Here is a 22,718-nt window from a genome sequence, read left to right on the forward strand (position 1 = left end):
GGGGAAGAGACAGAAATCTTTAATAAATAAATAAATAAAAATTAAAAAAAATATAAAAAAAAATTTAAAGTTGGTAAGCTGGTTGAAAATAAATAGTACAACACACTCCTGTTGAGAATCTAAATTTGTATGTTTTCTTTTCAGAAAGCAATTAGCAGGATTTTAAATTTTTGTACTTTTATTTATACTTTTGCGTATGTATGTACTCATGTGCATACAAGTGTCTGTGTGCCTGAGTACACACGTGCGCGTTCATGTAGAGGCCAGAGGTCAATATCAGCTGTCATCTTCAATTGCTGTCCACCTTATGTTTTGAGACAGGAGACCACTAGCTAAATGTAGCATCAGTAGCACAGACACTGAGAGCAACATTCAATAAATGAGACCTCCTGAAACTGTAAAGCTCCTGTAAGGCAAAGTACATAGTAAATAAGGCAAAATGGTAGCCCACAGAATGAGAAAAAGACCATCACTAACCCCACATCTGACAGAGGACTGATCTCCAAAATATATAAAGAAGCCAAGAAAATAGACATCAAAATACCAAATAATACACTTTAAAAAAAATGGAGTACAGATCTAAACAAGAGAAGAATCTCAAATGTCTGAAAGACATTTAAGGAGTTGCTCAACATCCTTAGTCTATCAGGGAAATGCAAATCAAAACGACTCTGAGATATCATCTCACACCTGTCAGAATAGCTAGGATAAAAAACACTGATGATGACAGCTTGTGCCGGAAAGGATGTGGAGTAAGGGGAACACTCCTGCATTGCTGGTGGGAATGCAAACTTGTACAGCCACTTTGAAAATCAGTATGGCAGTTTCTCAGAAATTTGTGATGCAATCTACTTCAAAATCCAGAATTACCATTCTTGGGCATATACCCAAAGGATGTGCAATCATACCACAAGGGCACTTGCTCAACTTTGTTCACAGCAACAATATTTGTAATAGCCAGAACCTGAAAACAACCTAGATGCCCCTCAATCAAAGAATGGAAAAATAAAATGTGGTGCATTAATACAATGGAATATTATTCAGCAAAAAAAAAAACCAATGACATTCTTTCTTAAATTTTCAGGCAAATAGATAGAATTAGAAAAAGTCATCCTGAGTGAGGTAACACAGACCCAGAAAGCAAACATGATATGTACTCACTCATAAGTGGATACTGGATGTAAAGCGAAGGATAACCAGACCACAATCCACAGCCCCAGAAAAGCTAGGTAACAAGGAGGACTCTAAGAGGGACACATGGATCACCCTGTGAAGGGGAAATATATGAGATCTCCTGGGTAAACTGGGCATAAAGGTGTCAGGATGGGAGATAAGAACATGAGGGAAAGGGGTGGTCGAGATGGGGGAGGGATGGAGTGGGAGACCAATGAAAGAGATATCTTGAAAAATCTGGTGCTATGAAAATTCCCAGGAATCTCCAAGGATGCTCCCAGTTAAGACTCCTAGCAATAGTAGAGAGGGTGCCTGAACTGGCCTTCCTCTATAATCAGTTTGGTAAATACCCCAACTGCCATCAATGAACCTTCATCCAGTAACTGATGGATATAGGTGCAGAGATCCATAGCCAAGCACCAGGTCTAGTTACAGGAGGCCAGCTGAAGAGGGGCAGGAGGGATTATGTGGGCAAAGGAGGGTCAAGAACATAAAGGCAAACCCACAGTGACAGTTGACCCAAACTCATGAGAACTCATGGGGAGCCTGCATGGTACTGAAGTAGGCCCTCTGTGGGCAACAGTTAGTTAGCCTAATCTGTTTGTGGTATCCCTGCCAGAAGCACCAGGTTCTATCCCTGGTGCATGAGCTGGCTTTTTGGAGTTCATTCCATATGGTGGGGTGCCTTGTTCAGCTTTGATTCAGGGGTAGGGGTTTTCTCCTGCCTCCGCTGGATATGCCAGCCTTTGTTGAGTCCCCACAGGAGGCCTTACTTGTTAGGGACTGCAGAAATACAGACCTCTAATTTTCTTTTTCTTTCTTTCTTTCTTTTTTTTTTTTTTTTTTTGGTTGTTTTTTCGAGACAGGGTTTCTCTGTGGTTTTGTTTTTCTGGAACTAGCTCTTGTAGACCAGGCTGGTCTTGAACTCACAGAGATCCGCCTGCCTCTGCCTCCCGAGTGCTGGGATTAAAGGTGTGCACCACCATCGCCCAGCCAGACCTCTAATTTTCTACGACCCCTTTCCTGCCAGAGTAAACAACTTGTTTTCCTATGTTTGCTGCTGCTCTGAGCACAAGACACTCATGAGTTTCTGATGGCAGGGGAGAGGTTTCTTGTGGGCTTGCAGCTGAAAAATCCTGAGAGCTAGGGTATGGTCATTAGTCAAGGAGAGCCCTATATAAGTTGCCCTGCATTCTTGGTTCAAGGATGTCCTGTGTCACTGTCTGTGTGTGTTTCAATTTCCAGCTTCTTGCCTGACTTGAAAACTGTACCATGGTAGACATTCGGTACTGTACAGGTGGAGGGCCCCAGCAAGATCAGGAACTAGAAATCCCTGAGAGATCGCTCTCAGAAATGGTGAGGGTGAATTGAAGATGGGTATGTGTCTATGTGTTTTTTACTCCCCAGACCCTTGCCTGATAGTGGTTCCAGATGGTTGCAGGTGCCACAAAAGGCACCATTGACATTGGGAACTAGGGACGCTCTGAGGGATGCCCTATGGAAGACTGCCCCAGCATGGAAGTAATAAAAAAAAGACAAGAGGGTAAATTGAAGGACAGTCAGATTTTTTCAAGTCCACCTTCATAATAAAAATAATAAAGATAAGCCACGTAAAGATGGAATGCACAGAGAATTTGGATTATGAATAATATTGTGTTTTGTTTTTTGACTAGAGAGGGAGATTTGATTCTGGGGAACTGCTAAGAAATGTATCTTGAGTTCAAAACATGGGTCTAAGGATTTGTTGCTTTGAAAGAGAGCTTCTTCATTTCTTTCCACAGAAGATGAGAACCTGTGGGTTCATTCTAGGCTAACATGATTTGATGGACCAAGAGCCCCTGAAATGTCGCTGTGAAAAGCCCCCAAAGATACAGTGCCCCAATCAGCAGGAAGTAGTCTAGAGAGAGAACTACACCCAAATTCCCTAAATGATTGTTTAAGTGGGGCTTGGGAGCCTGTCTGCCATTGTAGGCCCAAGGATCAGCATGCAGACCCGCAGGTAGTGGGGTCGGGCCCCTTCTTCAATTCCCAAGTAAGGGTCTGCTTCCTGGAGTCCCTGTGAGTGGAGAGGCAGTGGCTGGGGCAGAGCTTTGCAAGGGAGGCAGCACACTGCTGTAAGTGCTCACAGGGAGACCCAGAGGCAGCGGTTCCCGGATCTGCTTGCCCAAGAGTCTGCAGCATTAGCAGCAGGCTTCCCAGCAGGACCCAAACCCATACAGTAGTTTTGGAAGGTCCCTGGGCCCGCCTGCAGCTCCAGCCAGTTATGGTGGCGCACTCGGTAGGATCTGCAAGCTATGGGGTCAGTTCTAACCACTGAAACCTGTGCTTTGCTTTGGTGAGCAGCAGTCTCATCTTTGCAAACATCATTGGCTGCATGGTTTACAGTCTTTTCTAATGTACTTTCTTTGATGTATATAATAAGCCTTTTATTATTTGTTTTCTAATCTCTTTGAAAGAGATATTCAAAGTTTTTCTTTCCTGCAGGTCCATTGAGCAGCTAGTTTACTGCTAACTATGTTTCTGAATGGTACATTTCTTAAACTGTGTGTGACATGCATTCTTACACTATGAGTTTTTAAGTATGCAAATCTTGCTATTCCTGTTTTAGAGGTGTTGCTTTAGCGCAGAAGAATCTCCACTGAGCATGACAGGCAGGGTCCTTCATGAGCAGGCTCCCCATCTCTTCACCAGATACCAAGGTGATGGAGGACCTCAAGAAGCAGAGGGCCGGGGCTGGAGAGATGGCTCAGCCGTTAAGAGCATTGCCTGCTCTTCCAAAGGTCCTGAGTTCAATTCCCAGCAACCACATGGTGGCTTACAGCCATCTGTAATGAGGTATGGTGCCCTCTTCTGGCCTTCAGGCATACACGCAGAAAGAATATTGTATACATAATAAATAAATAAATAAATATGTTTTAAAAAAAGAAGAAGCAGAGGGCTGATTTTGCAGATGACAGCAGGTCAGTCACACATTTGTTCTAAGTCAAGGAGGTTTTAGGATACTGTGCTAGTTTGAATGTAATTGGACCCCGTAAACTCATAAAGACTGGCACTATTGAGAAGTATGGCCTTGTTGAAGTAGGTGTGGCCCTATTGAAGGAGTGTGTCACTGTGGGGGGAAGGCTTTGAGGTCTCTTTTGCTTAATAGTTTTGCTCAGTGTCACTGTCCATTTCCTGTGTCCTTCTGATTAGCATGTAGCCAGCGCCCTGTCTGCCTGCATGCTACCATGCTCCCTGCCATGATGATAATGGACGGAACCTCTGAACTGTAAGCTGCCATTTCAGTTAAATGTTTTCCTTTTAATGAGTTTCCGTGGTCCATAGACAGATGACTTGGACTTGTGGGAGCTCGCAGACTCTGAACCAACAGTTAGCAAGCCTATATGGGACTGAGCTAAGCCCTCTGCATGTGTGTGACAGTTATATAGCTCAGTCTGTTTGTCGGGCTCCTAGCAGTGGGATCAGGACCTGTCCCTGGCTTTGAACTGGCTTTCGGGAACCTATTTCCCATGCTGGGATGCCTTGCTCAGCCTTGATGCAGGGGAGGAGCTTGGTCCTGACTCAGTTTGGTGTGCCATGCTTTGTTCATGCCCATGGGAAATGGAGATGGAGAAGTGGATGAGAAGGGGGCAGATGGGAAGTAATGGGGAAGAAATGGGAGGAGAAGGGAAACGGTTCTCAGTGTATAAAATAAATAAAATAATTAATTAAAAAATTTAAAAAGAGCTACTGTGGTATCTCTACACAGCAATAAAAACCCTAAGACAATATTTTCTCATGAACTCAAAGACAAGAACCCACCTTCCTTATCCTCTCTGTGCCTTAACAGATGGCTTATGCTTTGTTTTTTTTTGTTTTTTTTTTTTTGTTTTTTTTTTTTTTACAGAATCTTCTCTGTAGCCCAGGCTGACCTGAAACTCCCTATGTAGTTCAGGCTGGCTTTGTTGAGATTGCAGGAATGAGCCACTGTCCTAGTTAAAATTCCTATTGCTGTGGTGAAACACTATGACCAAAGCAACTACCACGGTTTAAAGCCAAAATTGAAGTAGGCTTCAATTAAATGCTGCCCAGGTGAGGGGGTTGGAGAGATGGTTCAGTGATTAAGAGCATTGCCTGCTCTTCCAAAGGTCCTGAGTTCAGTTCCCGGCAACCACATGGTGGCTCACAACCATCTGTAATGAGATCTGGTTCCCTCTTCTGGCCTGAATATTGCATATATAACAAATAAATAAATATTAAAAAAAATACTACCAAAAAAAAAATACTGGCCAGGTGAATGGGCTCTGGCCAGGTCCATACCCAGGTTCCTGGGAAATGGCCCAGAATCACAGTTTGTCATGTCTGAAGAAGGAAAACCCATAATTCGTTGCATTTTCCAGCCATCCAATCAGGGGCAAGCATACATCTCCAGTGTCTGAACCTCTCACTCAGTGGTGATCAAGCACTAGGGTGCCTAAGGGCCAAACAAATTTGTTTAGGGGAATGAAAGGCAAGTGGCTTGTTATCTGTAAACAACAGCCTCCAGCATTTCAGGAACTCTCTGTCCTTGGGCCAGGGGCTTGCAGATTAGAAGCATTTTTTGTTTCCTGGATTTCTTAGGCCTAGTAATTAAAATTTAAAATGTAACTTTGGCTCTTACTCGTGCCTGAGGAGATCAGAGGACAACTTTGTGGTGTTGGTTCTCTCTTTTCACCTTTGGGTGGGTTCTGGGAGTGAAACTCAGGTTACCCAGCAAGCTTCTTTACTTGCTTAGCTACCTGGCAGAAGGACTTGTCAGGACTAAAATCAAGAAAGTAAGACCTTCTATTCAGTATTTAATTTCTCAGGGCCTTAGATTGCCTAGGCATAAAATGGAGACAACTTACCCAGTTTCATGGAAGTGTTACTTTGTTTTTAAAACAAGTAAAATTCTTTTTTTTTAATTTATTTATTTATATATTAAAGATTTCTGCCTCCTCCCCGCCACTGCCTCCCATTTCCCTCCCCCTCCCCCGATCAAGTCCCCATCCTCATCAGCCCAAAGAGCAATCAGGGTTCCCTCCTTACTAGACCTGGATTGAGGTGGGTGGTCCTCGGACTTCCAACAGGTAAAATTCTTATAACTGTATCTGGCATCCCGGTGGTGGTGGCGCACACCTTTAATCCCAGCACTCGGGAGGCAGAGGCAGGCGGATCTCTGTGAGTTCAAGACCAGCCTGGTCTACAAGAGCTAGTTCCAGGACAGGCTCCAAAACCACAGAGAAACCCTGTCTCAAAAAACAAAAACAAACAAAAAAAAGCTGTATCTGGCATATATAAACATTTGTTAAGTGAAAAAGAAATTAAGGAAGACATAGTTCTCCTCTGTGTCTAACCTTCGCGGAATGCTTCCCTTTTCTGCCACTATCTTAAGGGTTTACAAATGTGAGTTTCCCACTTATCAGTGTAAGGGAGGGTACACCTTACATTGAACCTCCTGTAATGCTGATTAAACATTCAGAATGTGAATGAGTGTGGAAAGGTTGTAGTGTTGTAAGCCCTAAGCCCAATAACAATTTATCTTGGGCTCCACCTCATTCCCAGCTTGCTTTCTGTCTATTCCCTATCTCTGTAAGTACAGAAATCCTTCTGAATGCACAGAGCCCAAGCTCTCACCACCCAAATAGTTAAGATTTCCCAGCCTCTCTGCTACCTCCTTGATGTTTCTACCAATGCGTTTCAATAGTGTCTTGGTTTGTGATTTTCCTTGTTCCATCACTTTTTTTTTGTTGTTGTTTAATTTTGTTTTTCAAGACAGGCTTTCTCTGTGTGACATTCCTGGCTGTTCTGGAACTCGCTTTATAGCCCAGGCTGGCCTCAAACTCAATGAGATCCATCTGCCTCTGCTTCCCAAGAGCTGGTGTGTCTCTCTCACCTGACCTCCTTGTTCTGTTACTTTAAGAACTCCAAGGTCTGTGTTCCAGCAGACAGCAAGGAGTGGGGAGACCTTGAGTACTGTCCCTGTCCCTCTTCTTAGCTTCTGTGTTCCGTGTTCACAGTCAGGAGAAAGAAAAAAAGAGGCCTAGGTTAGTTTACTCTCTATGTACACCCTCTAGGCTAAAAACTCTCTTCTTTCAAATAGTCCTTAATAGCTTGAAGCTATTTTTGACTCCACATCCCACCAGAGATAGGGTCTCTATGTAGCCTTGGGTATGCTAGAACTATGTGTTAAATGGGAGCATAGACCCCAGTCCCTCGCATTCATCCCAGTCCCCAGGCCTGAGAGTTGTATTGGTCTGGACTCCAAATCCTAGCATGCAGGCCCCACAGGGTATTTAAGTGAGCTCCCAAAAGAGGAACACGTGGTGTGTGTCCCATCCCCCGTCCTTCCTGCCCCCCCCTCCCTGTGGTCATTTGAAGCCTCCCGGGGAATCCCATTAAACCTGGATATTTCTTAATTTGGCTTGTTGTGATTTGGCTTGATTGGGATTTTTGCCTAGGCAGAGAGCTCATGTTAGGAAAAATTCCTAACACTATGGAGACCAGGCTAGGCTTGAACTCAGGGAGATCCGCCTGCCTCTGCCTCCCAAGTGCTGGGATTAAAGGCATAAGCCACCTTACGCCACCTTTCTTAATATTATCAAATTCCAAATCTGAGCTCTCCTCTTTGTTAGGCTGGACGTTTCTCCTCCGCCTTTGGCATCCATATAGCCAAAGAGTCTGGAATTTTCTGGTGGAGGTTCCACCCCAAGCCCCTCCCCTGGGAGTTACAACTGCCTAAGATGACACCTAGATGCTCAAGTCAAGAGAAACCTTTCCAGCCAGGGGTGGTGGTGCATGCCTTTAATCCCAGCACTCAGGAGGCAGAGGCAGGTGGATCTTTGTGAGTTCGAGGCCAGCCTGGTTCCAGGACATGCTCCAAAGCCACAGAGAAACCCTGTCTCAAAAAAAAAAAAAAAAAAAAAAAAAAACCAAAACCAAAAACAAACAAACAAACAAAAAAACCCTTTCCTTCTTGAAGCAGTTTTGCCACACGAACTAGAAAAGTAATTAGGGGGCCAGAGAGATGGTTCAGGAGTTAAGAGTACTGCTTGCTTTTCCAGAGGACCCAGACTGGATTCTTGGCACCTGCATGTTGGCTCACAACCATCTGTAACTCCAGTTCCAGCAGTGGATCTTTAGTACCAAGAATGAATGTGGTACACATGCACACAAACACTTATGCAGATAGAATAATAAAATGAAAACTTTTTGATTTTTTTAAATTAAAAAAAGAAGAGGAGAAGAATCAATGCCCCAAATGCCTTCTTGTCCCTGTCTTCTCACCATTGTTCTTTCCTTCTGAGTCAAGGTCTTACTGAGTAGCCTGGATGGTCCTCAAAACTACACTTCGCCCCCCAGCCTCCCTGGTGTGAACATTGTGAAAAGTTTTTTTTTCTTCCTGAAAATGGCATTTCAGTGACTAGTAAATAAAATTGTCAAGACTCAGAAAGGCCAAACATTTACCTTAACTTCCTTGCTTTCTTATTAAAAACTTCGTGTGCACATGCGTGTGTGTGACACCCGTGTGGGTGCTTGCAGAGGCCAGGGGAAGTGTCAAATGTCAGGTGCTCTGGAGTTGGCAGGCACCTGCTCTGGTCTGGGAACGGAACTCTGGTTCTCTGGAAGAGCAGCCCCTTCTCCAGCCCTAGTTTTATTTCTCAAGAGAGAATTATGACTTTGAAAAGAATATGTCCCCACAGAAAGCAAGCAAACAAACATAGAAACTGCTGTGTGGTTTTTAAGACTACTACTTTGGGGCCGGGCAGATGGCTCTGTGGGTAAAGGCACTTCCTGTGTGAGAATGAGAATCTGTACTGCTTAGGGTTTCTCAACCTGACACAGGCCAGGTCATCTGGGAAGCAAGACCCTCAACTGAGAGATGCCGAATATCACCCAAGATGCCAGACTCTGCGGGGAGGGGCGTCTTCTTGATTAATGATTGATGTGGTAGGGACCCAATCCACTGCGGGTGATGCCTCCCCTGTGCAGGCTGAGCAATGCTTCGGTTCCTGCCTGGAGTCCCTGGCCCGACTTCACTCAGTGATGGACTGTGGTGTGGAAATTGAAGCCAAAATGTTTTCCTCCCTCAAGTTACTTTCAGTTACGATGTGTTATCACACTACTAGAGAGTAAACTAAGACAGGCTCTTAATCCGAACTCCAGAGCTCACATTAAAAAGATGGGTATGACTGTAACTGTAGCATTAGGGGTGGCAACGATAGTTGGATCCTGGGAGCTCGCTACCATTTAGCCTCCATGAAACTCCAGGGAAAAACTGTTTCAAGCCGGGTGGCAGTGGCACACGCCTTTAATCCCAGCGCTTGGGAGACAAGAGGGTCTCTGAGAGTTCAAGGCCATCCTGGTCCAGAAAATGAGTTCTAGGACAGCCAGGGCTATACCAAGAAACCCTGTCTCAGAAAAAAAAAAAAAAGACTGTTTCAAGGTGTTGAGATGGAAGCCAATAACGGAAGACAATTGGGGTGAACACACACACACACAATACACATCTTAAAAATAATCAGAGTTTGGGCTGGGAATAAACTCAGTTCAGTGGTACAGTGCTTGCCTTCAAGAAAAGAAAATACATTTTTTTTTTACCTCTAATCTAACATCACTTTGGAATCTTTATTTCTTAATACCACCAGCTTAATTGAAAGTTTTTCTGCATTGTGGGATTGCAGTTTAGTGAGGGGTAGAGTGCTTCCATGACCTGTGGGTTTGCTTTTGTAGCATCTGTGCACATGTGTGCGCGCACACACACGTGCACGCACACGCGCTTGCACATGCACACACACAAACACACACAGAGAGCAAAAACAAGCTCTGGAAACATTTCTATTTTTATAATAAAATATGATGTCTAAAATTTTTTATTTTAGGAATGTCTGCTCCTAAACCCTGCCAGTTGGAGACAACCTCTCATGTCAAAGAGCTTCCTTTTTGAAACATGGTTGGCTCAGAATTGCTGCCGCTTTCCAGATTTGCCAAATGCTTCTTATACCAAAAAGTTAAATCATTTTCTCTTTGACACTGAGGAATAGGTTAGCCAAGTTATATTTGGTTCAATGCTTTTATAGGGGGGGAAAACCTGCTAAGGTGGATGATTTACCATTATTTTGTAGCATTTCCACATATTTACATGCAAGTCAATGAACTCTTGACTCCAAACATGCACAATTCAGTAAGGAAGTCTCAACAGTTATCTGCCAGGGTTTCTACTTACAAAACACAAAGCAGCTTTTGAAATGACCAGTATGGTAGAAAACTAGAGCAGAGTGGAGAAAGGAGGTTAACGACTACAGCCAGAGCACAACCAGGGTTCAAAGCATTCTGACTCAGCGGCTGAAGTGATGACTCAGAGGTTAGAGCAACGACTGCTCTAGTAGAGCACCTGGAGTCCGTTCCACATGGTACATATATCTACATGCAGGCAAAATACTCGTGCACATAAAATAAATCTAAGAAAGAGAGAGAGAGAGAGAGAGAGAGAGAGAGAGAGAGAGAGAGAGAGAGAGAGAGAGAGAGAGTTCTTGCTCATCTCATCCCAACTAGAAAAAGGCGGACCATTGGTGCTCATCCTAGCCATCGTGGGTTAGGAAGATGGAAGCCTGTTTAATGAGTGTCCGTGTTTCTCCGTTCTTACATTGTGACGTTCTTGTTATTTAACAAGATTATCCCAGGACATACGTCATCTTGAGGAACCCCCGTCCTCCTTTTTGAGACAGAATCTTACTATATGGCCCAGGCTGATATGATTCTCCTGTTTTAGCTTATAGATAACTGCTGGGATTATCATCACGAGATGCTTTCTGTCTTAGTGACTTCTTGTTGTTATAACATGATGTCTCAATAAAAACACTTTAAAGAAAGAAGGGCTTGTTTGGGGTAACAGTTTGAGAGCAGAGACCATCATGACAGAGGAATCTCGGCAGCAGGAGCTTGAAGCAGATGGTTACAATGTATCTACAGTCAAGAAGCAGAGAGAGATGAAAAGTTGGTGTTCACCTGGCTTTCTCCTTTCATCCAGCCTGGAGCAGGCAGCCAGTCTTTGGGATGACGCCCCTCACAGTTCAGGTGAGTCTTTACATGTCAATGTATGTAATTTATATAATCCTTCACAGTCTGTCCAGAAGTTTGTCTCCTAGCTGATGCTCGACCCTGTCAAATTGACAATCAGTATTAGCCATCACGATCACTATTCCCAGCCTGAGGCATCTACAATGAAAGCATTTGAAATTTTTCAAAAAAAAATATTAGATTTATTTTACATGTCTGTTTGGCCTGCATGCATGTTGGGTGCCCCATGCGTGTCTGTTGGGTCCTGTGAAACTGGAGTTAGAGATGGTTGGGAATGGAACCCAGATCTCCTGCAAGAGTCGAGTCTTCTTAACCACTGAGCCATCTCTCCAGTTCTTAAAGTTAGTTTTTTTTATTGCTATCTAGCAGGTTTTCTTATTTCTTTATATAATTTCTAGTTTCTATCTTTTTTGTCTTCACTTTTTTTCTTGTATTTATCCCTCTTTTTTATTGTAATGAGTTAATTTTAACAAAAGAATAGAAAGATAATTGTGTTCATCGTTAAGGACCAAGATGCAAATTCTGCTAATACTCTGCACAAATGTGGGTGAGTTATCAAATGGGGTGGGGTGGAGAAGAGACAGGATAGTAATACACTATTCTGAGTGATCCCCAGTACTTCATTCTAACACTTCAATTGAGGACTGATACCATCTCGTTACAGTGTGGCTGGGACAGAATACAAACGCGTCTCAGTTTATCTGTTGTTCTGGGACTGGGAGAACAGCTGAAGGTGGTCAGTGCTATTGATGGCTGCTTCCTAGTCCTTGATCCTGTGCTTCTCTTGCTCATCAATAATAAGCTTGTTAGTTTAATACAGGTAGCCAGTATGGACCTGTTGATGGGTTATTTCATCCAATATGGACCTGTTGGTGGGTTATTTCATCCAATATGGACCTGTTGGTGGGTTATTTCAAGGTCTCTTTGGCTTTACTCTCTAGCGTTTGAATTTCCACAGGACCTTCTATATTTTTATTTTCTCAGAAGACATCACTTATCCTCTTGACAATGAACATTCTGTAATTGTAGGTGCTCAAATGCTTGCCCTCTTTCAGCATTGCCCTGTGCAGACCTAACATTTGTGTACAGCTGGAGCATGCCATGTTGGAAAAGACAATATTAATTTCTCTTTCTTTCTTTCTTTCTTTCTTTCTTTCTTTCTTTCTTTCTTTCTTTCTCTCTTTTTTTGGTTTTTCGAGACAGGGTTTCTCTGTGGTTTTGGAGCCTGTCCTGGAACTAGCTCTGTAGACCAGGCTGGTCTTGAACTCAGAGATCCGCCTGCCTCTGCCTCCCAAGTGCTGGGATTAAAGGCGTGCGCCACCACGGCCCAGCAATTTCTCTTTCTTTCAGTCAACACAGCTTTGCCCAGTTAGTCTTTCTGGGCTGGGCATACAGCTAAGTAGCTAAGTGGTAGATAACTCATCCACTGCAAGCAAGATTTATTTATGTCTTATTATGCATTCCTGACTGGCTGGAGCTCACTGAGTAGACTAGGCTGACCTTGAACTCACTAAGATCCTTAGCCTCCCAAGTGTTGGGATTAAAGGAGTGTGCTTTTTATTCAGCTCCACCCCTCCTCTCCAATTACATTTCCATTGAACTCTATTTAAAGTCACAAACTCCAGTTCTGTGGGCTTTACACCTAGGTGTACAATAAATATTTGTTAACTTAATCTGTAGTGTTCGGGAAACTGAGAAAATACTTTTTGGTTTTGTACTGCTCTACCAGAGTCAGTAGTATAACAAACAGATAAGTCTAGGAGGGAAAAATAATTTCATAATGAATATGGTAATTGTTCTTTTTAGTTAGGATTAGCGGAACCCAACTTTCTCCTACTCTCTCCCCCAACAAAACAATAGTCTTCACTTTGAGTGTCTAGATAAAAAATTTGTGCCACGATCTTGAACCAAGGAAGACAAAACTATCTTAGATACTTTGCATCATGACCTGAAAACTGTCTTTACCTCTTTCCTCTGCTATGTGGAATGACCACTGCCTTAAGGCTCAACTTTGGTTTAGTTTCAAGTAGACCATAGAGCAACCTTCCTAATCAAAATGTCTGGCAGACGAGGAAACCAGTGCATGGTTTTAAACATAGCAGGGGATCTAAGGGTCTGATTGAGGGAAAACTTAAGAGCTCTGAAAATCTCAAAGACTCTCTGGTGCCTTCTGGTTATAGGTTAGCATAAGCTGAAGTCAGAACCACTTTATCAGACTAGTTAATTGGGAGATGGTATCAATGAGCTATATACAACACAGCTTCCGTACTGAGGACGCTGAATAAAATATAAAATACAAAAGCACTCTCTGAACTCTTTCCTTGGAGTCAAAGAATTTCCCCATAAAATTCTGATTATATTCAGATTTCTCATACATTTTGCATTGTGGTTTGGCCTTGTGTTTATCTTAGTGGTTTGGCTTTATTTTATTTGCTCTTTGTTTAGCTCCACCTCCCCGTTTTCCCTCAGTGGCTCTGGCTACCCTCTGGCAAGCATCTTAGTGGGGCTGCCTGGGTGCTTTCTGACACAGAGTTCTCCATTCTGTTCTTATTTCTCTCCACATTTCTACCCCTGGTACCTGCCTAGCAAAACGTGCCCACAAGGAACCTGGGCTTAAAACGAGAGCCTGCACAGCAACCTACGAAATGCCTGTGTTCATTCTGCGAAACGGCTAAGTTCAGTCTGCTATGCTTGCCAGTCTTTGGACAGTGCACTCGCTGTGTTTTATCAAGGGAAGGTCCTATTCCTGACGATGACAACTGTAACCTGACAGGTGTCAGTGGTAGGTGACCTCTAAAGAAAATATTAACCGAGAACAAAAGCATTAGATGGCTTCTAAATGAGCCAAGGCCACTCATCCAGCTGCCCTTGAGCAATAAAAACCCCCGAAAAGTCTGTATTATACATCAGGTCAGTGAGAGAAGCCAGGAAAAAAAAAATCTTTCCAAGTTAGACAAAGCTGATATTGGCAGACCTTGACACACACACACACACACACACACACACACACACAGAGTTCTTTTTTTGAGAAATGCTATGCTTAATGGGGCACAATTAAGTGGTCTGTAGAATTGAATGACCTTTAAATTGCTGTAATCTCATGAGGGAAACCTTTCATACACGGCATCTACTTTTGAAAGAACACTCAATGAAAATATTGTCACTAATTTAGCAGCACAGGCTAAACCCATGTCATATGTCTTGCTCCTTTGTGGTGTCTTTCTTTGCCAGACCAAAGCTGAGATCACCAAAGATGCTAACCTCAAACATGTCAATCAAAAGCCATCATATTTTTATGATTCAAATACAATTTAAGAGAAAAAGGAGAAAATAGAAAACAGATAAAGACTCAGTCTGAGAAAGGAAATAAAAGGGGGAGAGGAGAAGAAAGAAAAAGAATAAGAAAGCTGGCGATAAGAACATTTGGTAAGGCGATTGCCTAGCATGCACTAGGCCTGGTCCAATCCCCAGCACTGCATAAAAAAGGTGTGATGGTACACAGACTTAAAGCTGGAGGCAGAGAATCCTAAATTTAAGATTAGCCACACCAGTTGGTGTACCCTTTTAATCCCGGCATTCTGGAGGCAGAGGTAACAGATATCTTTGAGTTCAAAGCTAGCCTGGTCTACATAGTGAGTTCCAGGCCAGCCAGGGCTACACAGAAAGACCCTGTCTCAAAAATAAATAAATAAAAATAAAAATAAAAATTAGTCTTGTATTTTGAGTATTAAAATATCTCCTGAAATTTATAGTTGGATAAAAGACAAATCAGAAAGGGCAGCACACTGACCACCACAACTCTCCTGCATATACCTTTTTATCTTTCTTTACAGCTAGAGCTGCATATACCTTTTTATCTTTCTTTACAGCTAGAGCTGTGCTTGGTTGCTTGTTACTACTGTCTGTTTGTTTTAACTGGCTACCCGAGAGGCAGTGGTAGATATCTTGACATTTTTTGCTCTAAACACTTGCATATGTCATCCCAGGCTCCAGGAGAATGCCTCCGGTAACCATACCACCAAGAAGAGCACATCAAGAAATTAATTCTTGGTAAAATCGTGTCATTGCATGCATAGCAGCTATTTAAATTTTTCTCCAGTTTCTTTAGGCTGTTTCTGTTTGTGTTTGATTCAGATTTGGAGCCAGGCATTCATTATAGGTGGCTGCCATGTTTCTTTAGTCAACTTTAATCTGAAGCATTTCAGTAGTTTTTGCTTTTCTGAAACTGATATTTTAAAGAGAAATTAAAGCCAGGCGGTGGGGCACACACCTTTAATCCCAGCACTGCTGCAGAGGGAGGCGGATCTCTGTGAGTTCGAGGCCAGCCTGGTCTACAGGAGCTAGTTCCAGGACAGGCACCAAGGCACCAAAGCTACAGAGAAACCATGTCTGGAAAAAACAAACCAGAGAGAGGGGGGAGAGAGAGAGAGAGAGAGAGAGAGAGAGAGAGAGAGAGAGAGAGAGAGAGAGAGNAAAAAAAAGTATATTAGTAGTGTCTACTCAGAGAAAACTGAAAACTAAACTGAGCTCAAGTGGATTCTAATTGACCCCTGACCAATGTCAAAGTGGCCAATACAAGCGTGATAACAGTAGAAAGAATAGATGATATACTGCCTACCCATTTGCTAAGGATAGACAGCAATTGATCTGTCTACAGGCACTGGGACTTCTTGCAGTATATATTATTTACTATATTGTCTATGTCCTTAGCTTCTACTGGGAAGATAACAGTGGGATTCATAGCATTCATTGAACATCTACTATATACAGCTTTAAATTAAACACAACAAATTTGCAAATGGTAGGTTTGAATATACAGTATTGCAGAGGAAAATCGCATTCCCCAAATCTGTGAAACAGCGAAGCATAAGTGCTTCTAAATTGTTCTTTGGATGTCTCAGACTGACTGCCCTCGAAAGATCTGACAATAGACTAAGAATTTCATGTTCCATGTAATCCATAGTCTTTGACCAGATGAGTGATCTTCCTGTGGCTTCCATTGAAAATAAGTTAGCAGTTCCTGGTTTGGATGTAGAGCCTGGTCAGAGACAGGATACAATAGGCATTAAAATAGGTTTTGCTAGTTTTGGAAAAATGGGTGAATTATGAGACCCTGATGGATCTCAGGTGGTTGTTTCATAGCCTTCATCTGATAGAACATATAACTCTTTGTCCTGACTAGAGCTAATTCCTTTGCTATTCTGAGTAGCCACAAAAATGCATAAAACTACATGAGAATAACTAATTAGAGTTTTCTCACTTGTTCATTTCTATGTATGGTCATATGACCAAAATGGAAAAAGATAATTTAAAAATGTCTATAATTTACTTCTGTTCATTCTTATTTTGATATGGTGTGCTTAAATGGCACCATTTATTTTTGAAGTTTTATTGATTTTTAATTGGATGGTAAGACCTATTCAGCATTTATTATGTTAATATTTATTGATTTCTTTTTGGATGATAAGCCTTATTCACATTTCTTTTTGCATTAACTCATCAACTCATTACAACCTTTGACATTAACTTTCCCTAGCAGGATATGCAGATAAAATTTAAGGCAGAATTAAAAGGAAGAAAAACTAGAAAATAAAGACTCCATATTTTCTTTCAAGCTGCCTAACTTAAGACACCAATCTAAATTCACAATGATTTCCTATTGTATTTAGAAACCTAGTACTCAATGTTAAATATTTATGTTCTAGATCCCAAGACGGTGGTGAAATATGCTAATCTCATTTAGAATTGTACTTATATCATAATCATTTATCTTTCACATCCCACATACTTTCAGATTCAGAGGAGATTTGCAAAACTAAGGTGGCTACATTTTTAATAACCACTTTAGCTTTGGTTTCTACATAACCTTTTGTGTGAACTGTTCAGGGTGCGCGAAGAGATGGAAATAGCAGTGGTTGGAGGAGATGTCGGAGACTCATGACATACAGGACAGAGGCGATTACTGAGGCCTGAAAAAACATCCTGATCCCTGGCGTATCTGACAGTCATTTGGATCTCTGTCTCTGTCATTAGTTCACCAGTGACAAGAGGCTCTCTGGCGGGATGGAAACAGATGTCAACCGCTCAAGCGGTGTTGCTCGCAGATAAGGTGAAAGCAGTTTCAACCTGTGAAAAAGCAGTTAGCAGAAAATGAAAGAGCCTGCCAAACCTAGAATTTTGGAGCAATTATTCACGGGTTCAATCCCGGTCTTTGTCAATTCCTAGCTTCCCACTCAGCCTCATTGTGGCATGATTTACCCTTTTAATACATAAACACTTGACCCTCTGGCTTCTGGAGATCACATTTACCTTCCAATATCTCCTTGGATGCTATCCAGCCCCTCTGTGAATGAGATGTGTTTACTGCAAAAGGCATTATGAAAAGGGAGAATCAAGAATGACCTTGGACTTTCTCTGTGGACACAACTAAGTCAGAGTGGTGGTTCTCACCCCTCTGCGTGCCATAGAGATCTTTTAAAATACACAGGTGACTGTCCCACTCCTTGGATTTTGCTTCCGTTCTGAAGACCTGGGGCAGAGACTGAAGATCTGTGCTCCAAACAAGTTCTCTGATGATGCTTGGTGCCCTTAGAATCATACTTTGGTGGAACTGATTTACAGTATGTGGGCCATGGCTGCTGTATTTTCCTACTTACTCATCAGATGTCTGACACTCAAACTTAAGTGCGGTACTCACAAAAATTACTGCAGAGAATGGTGTGTATGAGATTTTATGACTCTTGCCCTGAGCTGCTTCTGGTTTAGATCCTCGCTGTATCTACGCATTGCTGTCCGTCTGAGTCGGCTTCTCCTGAGGACAGCTCTTTGAAGGGAGGATGGCCACAGCTGTTCCAGGCTTCTATTTGTAAAGATTGTTTTTATTACTATTTAGTTTGTGTGAAGCAAATGTTTCTTTCTCAATATGTCATAAGAAACACTAAGGTTGATTTTATTATGCAAACCGAGGTTGTATGTTGTTGGTCGTTAACCGAATCCTGAGGCGAAAGTGGTTAAAATGTCATGCAGGCCCTTTTAAAAGGACCAGAATTGAGCCGGGCGGTGGTGGCGCATGCCTTTAATCCCAGCATTCGGGAGGCAGAAGCAGGCGGATCTCTGGGAGTTCGAGGCCAGCCTGGTCTAAAAGAGCTAGTTCCGGGACAGGCACCAAGGCACCAAAGCTACAGAGAAACCATGTAAAAAAAAAAAAAACCAGAAAGAGGGGGGAGAGAGAGAGAGAGAGAGAGAGAGAGAGAGAGAGAGAGAGAGAGAGAGAGAGAGAGAGAGAGGAATTAAGCCACCTATGTTGGTAATGAACACCCCATTTGATCTAGAGTTGGCTAATTTCTTCCTCATGGCTAGGTTCAAGATGAACATGGCAGGAACACTGTACTGGTGGCGCGCTGTATGCCAGTCATCATCTGCCATCCGGAAGCACTTCCTGTCTACTCTTCCAGCTGTCCACGGATGAAAAGGCCTTTTCTCTCTTGTAGTTATCATGTAATCTGTGGAGTAAGACAATGAGACCTTGTGAATAAAGTATTAAACTTCATTCCATACACCCAGCACACAACAGGCTTTGATTAAGTTGATTATTGGAGTGAAAACAAACAAAAATATAAATTCATTAGTGCATTGGAAGCTGACAAATGACTTTCTTATTATGATTCTCTCTCATCTATGTATATATAACATAATAAATAAATAAATGTGTTAAGTACTATTTTACTATATGGAGCTTTCCTTTTAATTCTCTTGGTTTATTTATTTTTATTTTTTATAGATTTTTTTTTTATCCTCAGAGGTCTCAAATTTTGTTAAATGAAGCCTCAGAAAGTGAAATTCTTTTCTTTCCTTTTTTTTTTTGTTTTTTTGTTTTTTGAGAAAGTTTCTCTGTGTAACAGCCCTAGTAGTCCTGGAACTAGCTCTTATAGATAAGGCTAGCCTTGAACTCACAGAGATCCTCCTGCCTCTGCCTCCCAAGTGCTGGGATTAAAAGCATGTGCCACCACCACCCGGCCCTTAATTTTCTTTAGAACTGTTCTCAGAACTTGTGAGTTTAGTAACCAAATTAAATATTTTTTTATTTCTGTTGTTTGAATCAGAGTCTTGCTGTGGAACCACTAGACGTAACTCACTCTGTAGATCAGGCTGGTTTTAATCTTGAGAGATTCTCCTGCCTTTTCCACTGGACCGCTGCGATTAAAGGCGTGCACCAACACGCCCCGTCTTCTCCTCCTTTGAGTACACACTCTTCTCAACATCATGACTAATATTTTCTTTTAAAACAGAAATAAATGCAAACAATCAGGATTTCTCATTATATGGTAAGCAGCAGCTTTCTTCTATCACGGCAATCTACCAACATTACACCCCAAATCATGAGATCCCTTGAAACAGATGAATGTTTTAGAGTTAGCCCATACCTGCTATGGACAGCCACTAGAAGTTAACTGAATGTCCTGAGTTACTAATGAAACTGAGATGTCACAGTCATGAAACACAAGACCAAAGATGGAAATAATATTAGCAGTCCAGTAGTCTAGACACAAACACAGTCCTTTTGCTACTCATTAGTAATTTTTTATCTCCTAGTTACAACTTGAATGTCCCCCCCCCAAATTGCTATTGTATACAGTTTAGAGGAGAGCCCTTCAGTCACTTTCCCTTATCTGATTTCGCAGGGGTAGTATAATCCAGCTGTAATGGGTAAGAGCCTCTAAGGGTTCTTTTGATTCAGCGTGATCATAATCCGAATTCGTTCTTTCCCATCAAGCGGCGTCTACCGTTTCCTAAATCAACCGTTCTTTGTGGTAGAAGCCTATATGGAGGGCAACAAATTTACTAATGCAATTTAGAATTTTTGTCAGAAGAATCTATGTTTTAGATTTAATATTTTTAAGCTTATGTGTAAGTGTTCATGTCTGTGTGGGGGTCATGCCTGAGACTGTGGGGATCCTCAAAGGCCAGAGGCATCAGATCCCCGTGGATCTGAAGTCACAGGTGGTTACGAGCTGCCTAGCATGGGTGCTGGGAACAGAACTCGGTCTGTAAGACCAGGACATACTCTTAACCACCGAACTTTCTCTCCAGCCCCCTCAAAAATTGTTTATCATATGTGATATAAAAGTAGACCAGGCGGCCGGGCGGTGGTGGCGCACGCCTTTAATCCCAGTACTGGGGAGGCAGAGGCAGGCGGATCTCTGGGAGTTCGAGACCAGCCTGGTCTACAGAGCTAGTTCCAGGACAGGCTCCAAAGCCATAGAGAAACCCTGTCTCGAAAAACCAAAAAAAAAAAAAAAAAAAAAAAAAAGTAAACCAGGCGGCAGTGGCACACACCTGTAATCCCAGCACTTGGGAGGCAGAGGCAGGTGGATGTCTGTGAATTTGAAGCCAGCCTGGTTTTGTGCAGCCCCAGATAGTAGTCATACCCATATAGTTCTGTACTAATAGAACTATATCCCCACCTCTTGCATAAATTTACATGAAAAAAATCCACACAAACCATTCCATTGTGGATTATCTACAGAGTGGGTAATATATCTGTGGATTTTTCAGGACTGAAATTCAGCCTAGGTACCTGATCGTACTAGAAGGATCATCTTACTAGAAATCACACACTTCTTAGAGGTTGTATTGTATTTCTAAGCCTCTGTCACACCATTTAGTGCAGAGAGACCTTCCTTCCTTCCTTCCTTCCTTCCTTCCTTCCTTCCTTCCATCACTCCCTTCCTTTTCTATTGTTTAATCTATTATTTGGCATCTGTATGAATTTTTAGGCCTAATTATTTCCCCATTTTTTTTCAATAAGGCAAAATACAGTTTATGTTTATGATAGAATGATTATTTTGACTTCCAATTCACTATATACAAATCGAAGCGGTGAACTGGTATATGAAAATAAACGAAATTCCCCCTGAAAACTAAAGAGATCAAAATTATAAAGAATGAAAGCGCTAGAAGGACGGCTCAAGAGTTTGAAAGCACTAGCTCCTCTTTCAGGGAACCCGAGTCAGATCCCCAGCACAAACATGGCAACTCACAAGTATCTGCCACTTCAATCCCAGGAGATCTGAACCCTCTGCAGGTACCAGACATACACGTGGTGCACAGGCATACATGCAGTCAAAACAGCCATACACACAAAAATAAGATAAAAACAAACGATGGAGAACCCGGGAAGATGGCTTAGTTGATAAAATGTCTGTGGCACTAGCATGAGGATCTTTGGTTGGATCCTCAGTGCCTGAATAAAAGCTTGATATGAAGTGCTTTTCTGTAAAGCCCCCACACGCACTGGTAGTGGAGAGAGACAGTAAGTCCATGGAAATTATTGGTTGGTCAGCCTAGCAGAATTGATAAACTCTAGGATTATGGACAGATCTTTTCTGATGAAACAAGGAGGGGAATGACAAAGAAAGACGCATAATACTGACCTGTGGACTTTACACACACACACACGCGCGTGCGCGCACACACACGCAGATATACGAATATACACATACATGCAATGAATGACGCAGTGGCATATGCCTGTCCTCCAGCGTTTGGAAGATAGCAGACAGAAGATCAAGAGCCGAGGTGTAGCATGAGTTTGGACTACATAAGACCTTGTCCCCAAAACAGCAACACAACAACAACAGAAGCCCAATTACAGAAAATTGCCCATCAATCTGCGGAGAGATGAAGAAAGACTCAAGTTGTCGGAAAATGTCCTAGCTTTGAGATAAGTTTTCCTGCAAGTTGTTTCAATTGAATGTGTATTTTCCCTACAGCTATTGCACTGAGGTTCCCGTGGGTTTAGGGAGACCGTTTCATTCACACCCTATCAGAGGATCTCAATATTTACAGTGCTTCCGAGTGCTCAGCCTACATACCATCCTCGATTAATTTTCAGGCCTTGAGGTGCTATTTATTAAATTAGGGATACAGCCTACCAAATTAATAAATTATTACTTTGGAGGCACTTGTGTTCTGCATGTATAAATGTGGGACTTAAATGACTCTTGGGGAATAATTTACACACAAAGAGGCTCTGTGGGCTAAACAAGCCTGGTGCCTTGATTATGTCTGGAAGCTGTCTTTACACTAGGTGGTGGAGTGGATTTCAAAGTATATTCAGTATGTTCCCAACACACTGGAACCATGAGTTAGAGATCACATTAAGCATGTAATGTTCCAAAAGAAAACTTCCATAAGAAACATGTTTCTCAGCTTCTCGTCTTGAAAAGACAGCTTCCTTTCCTTGTGGGAGTTGTGTTCCCCTAAAGGAACTCCAAGAAAGTGAGCATAGAAATACTTAAGTTCAGCCGGGCTGTGGTGGCGCACGCCTTTAATCCCAGCACTTGGGAGGCAGAGGCAGGAGGTTCTCTGTGAGTTCGAGACCAGCCTGGTCTACAAGAGCTAGTTCTGGGACAGGCACCAAAAACCACAGAGAAACCCTGTCTCGAAAAAAAAAAAAAAAAAAAAAA

At 42.3% G+C, this 22,718-nt stretch overlaps 1 protein-coding gene and 1 pseudogene across 1 annotated transcript in view; both read right to left on the minus strand.

The window, feature by feature from the left end:
• Focad (focadhesin) overlaps positions 1-22,718 on the minus strand; it is a 1,203,139-nt gene that overhangs the window by 336,139 nt on the left and 844,282 nt on the right. The window lies entirely within an intron of this gene.
• LOC126510732 (LYR motif-containing protein 4-like) lies at positions 12,011-12,353 on the minus strand (annotated as a pseudogene).

This window comes from Alexandromys fortis, unplaced genomic scaffold, assembly GCF_014885135.2.
Source record: "Alexandromys fortis isolate MF-2015 unplaced genomic scaffold, M_Fortis_MF-2015_v1.1 scaffold_64, whole genome shotgun sequence".
Classification (NCBI taxonomy): Eukaryota; Metazoa; Chordata; class Mammalia; order Rodentia; family Cricetidae; genus Alexandromys; species Alexandromys fortis.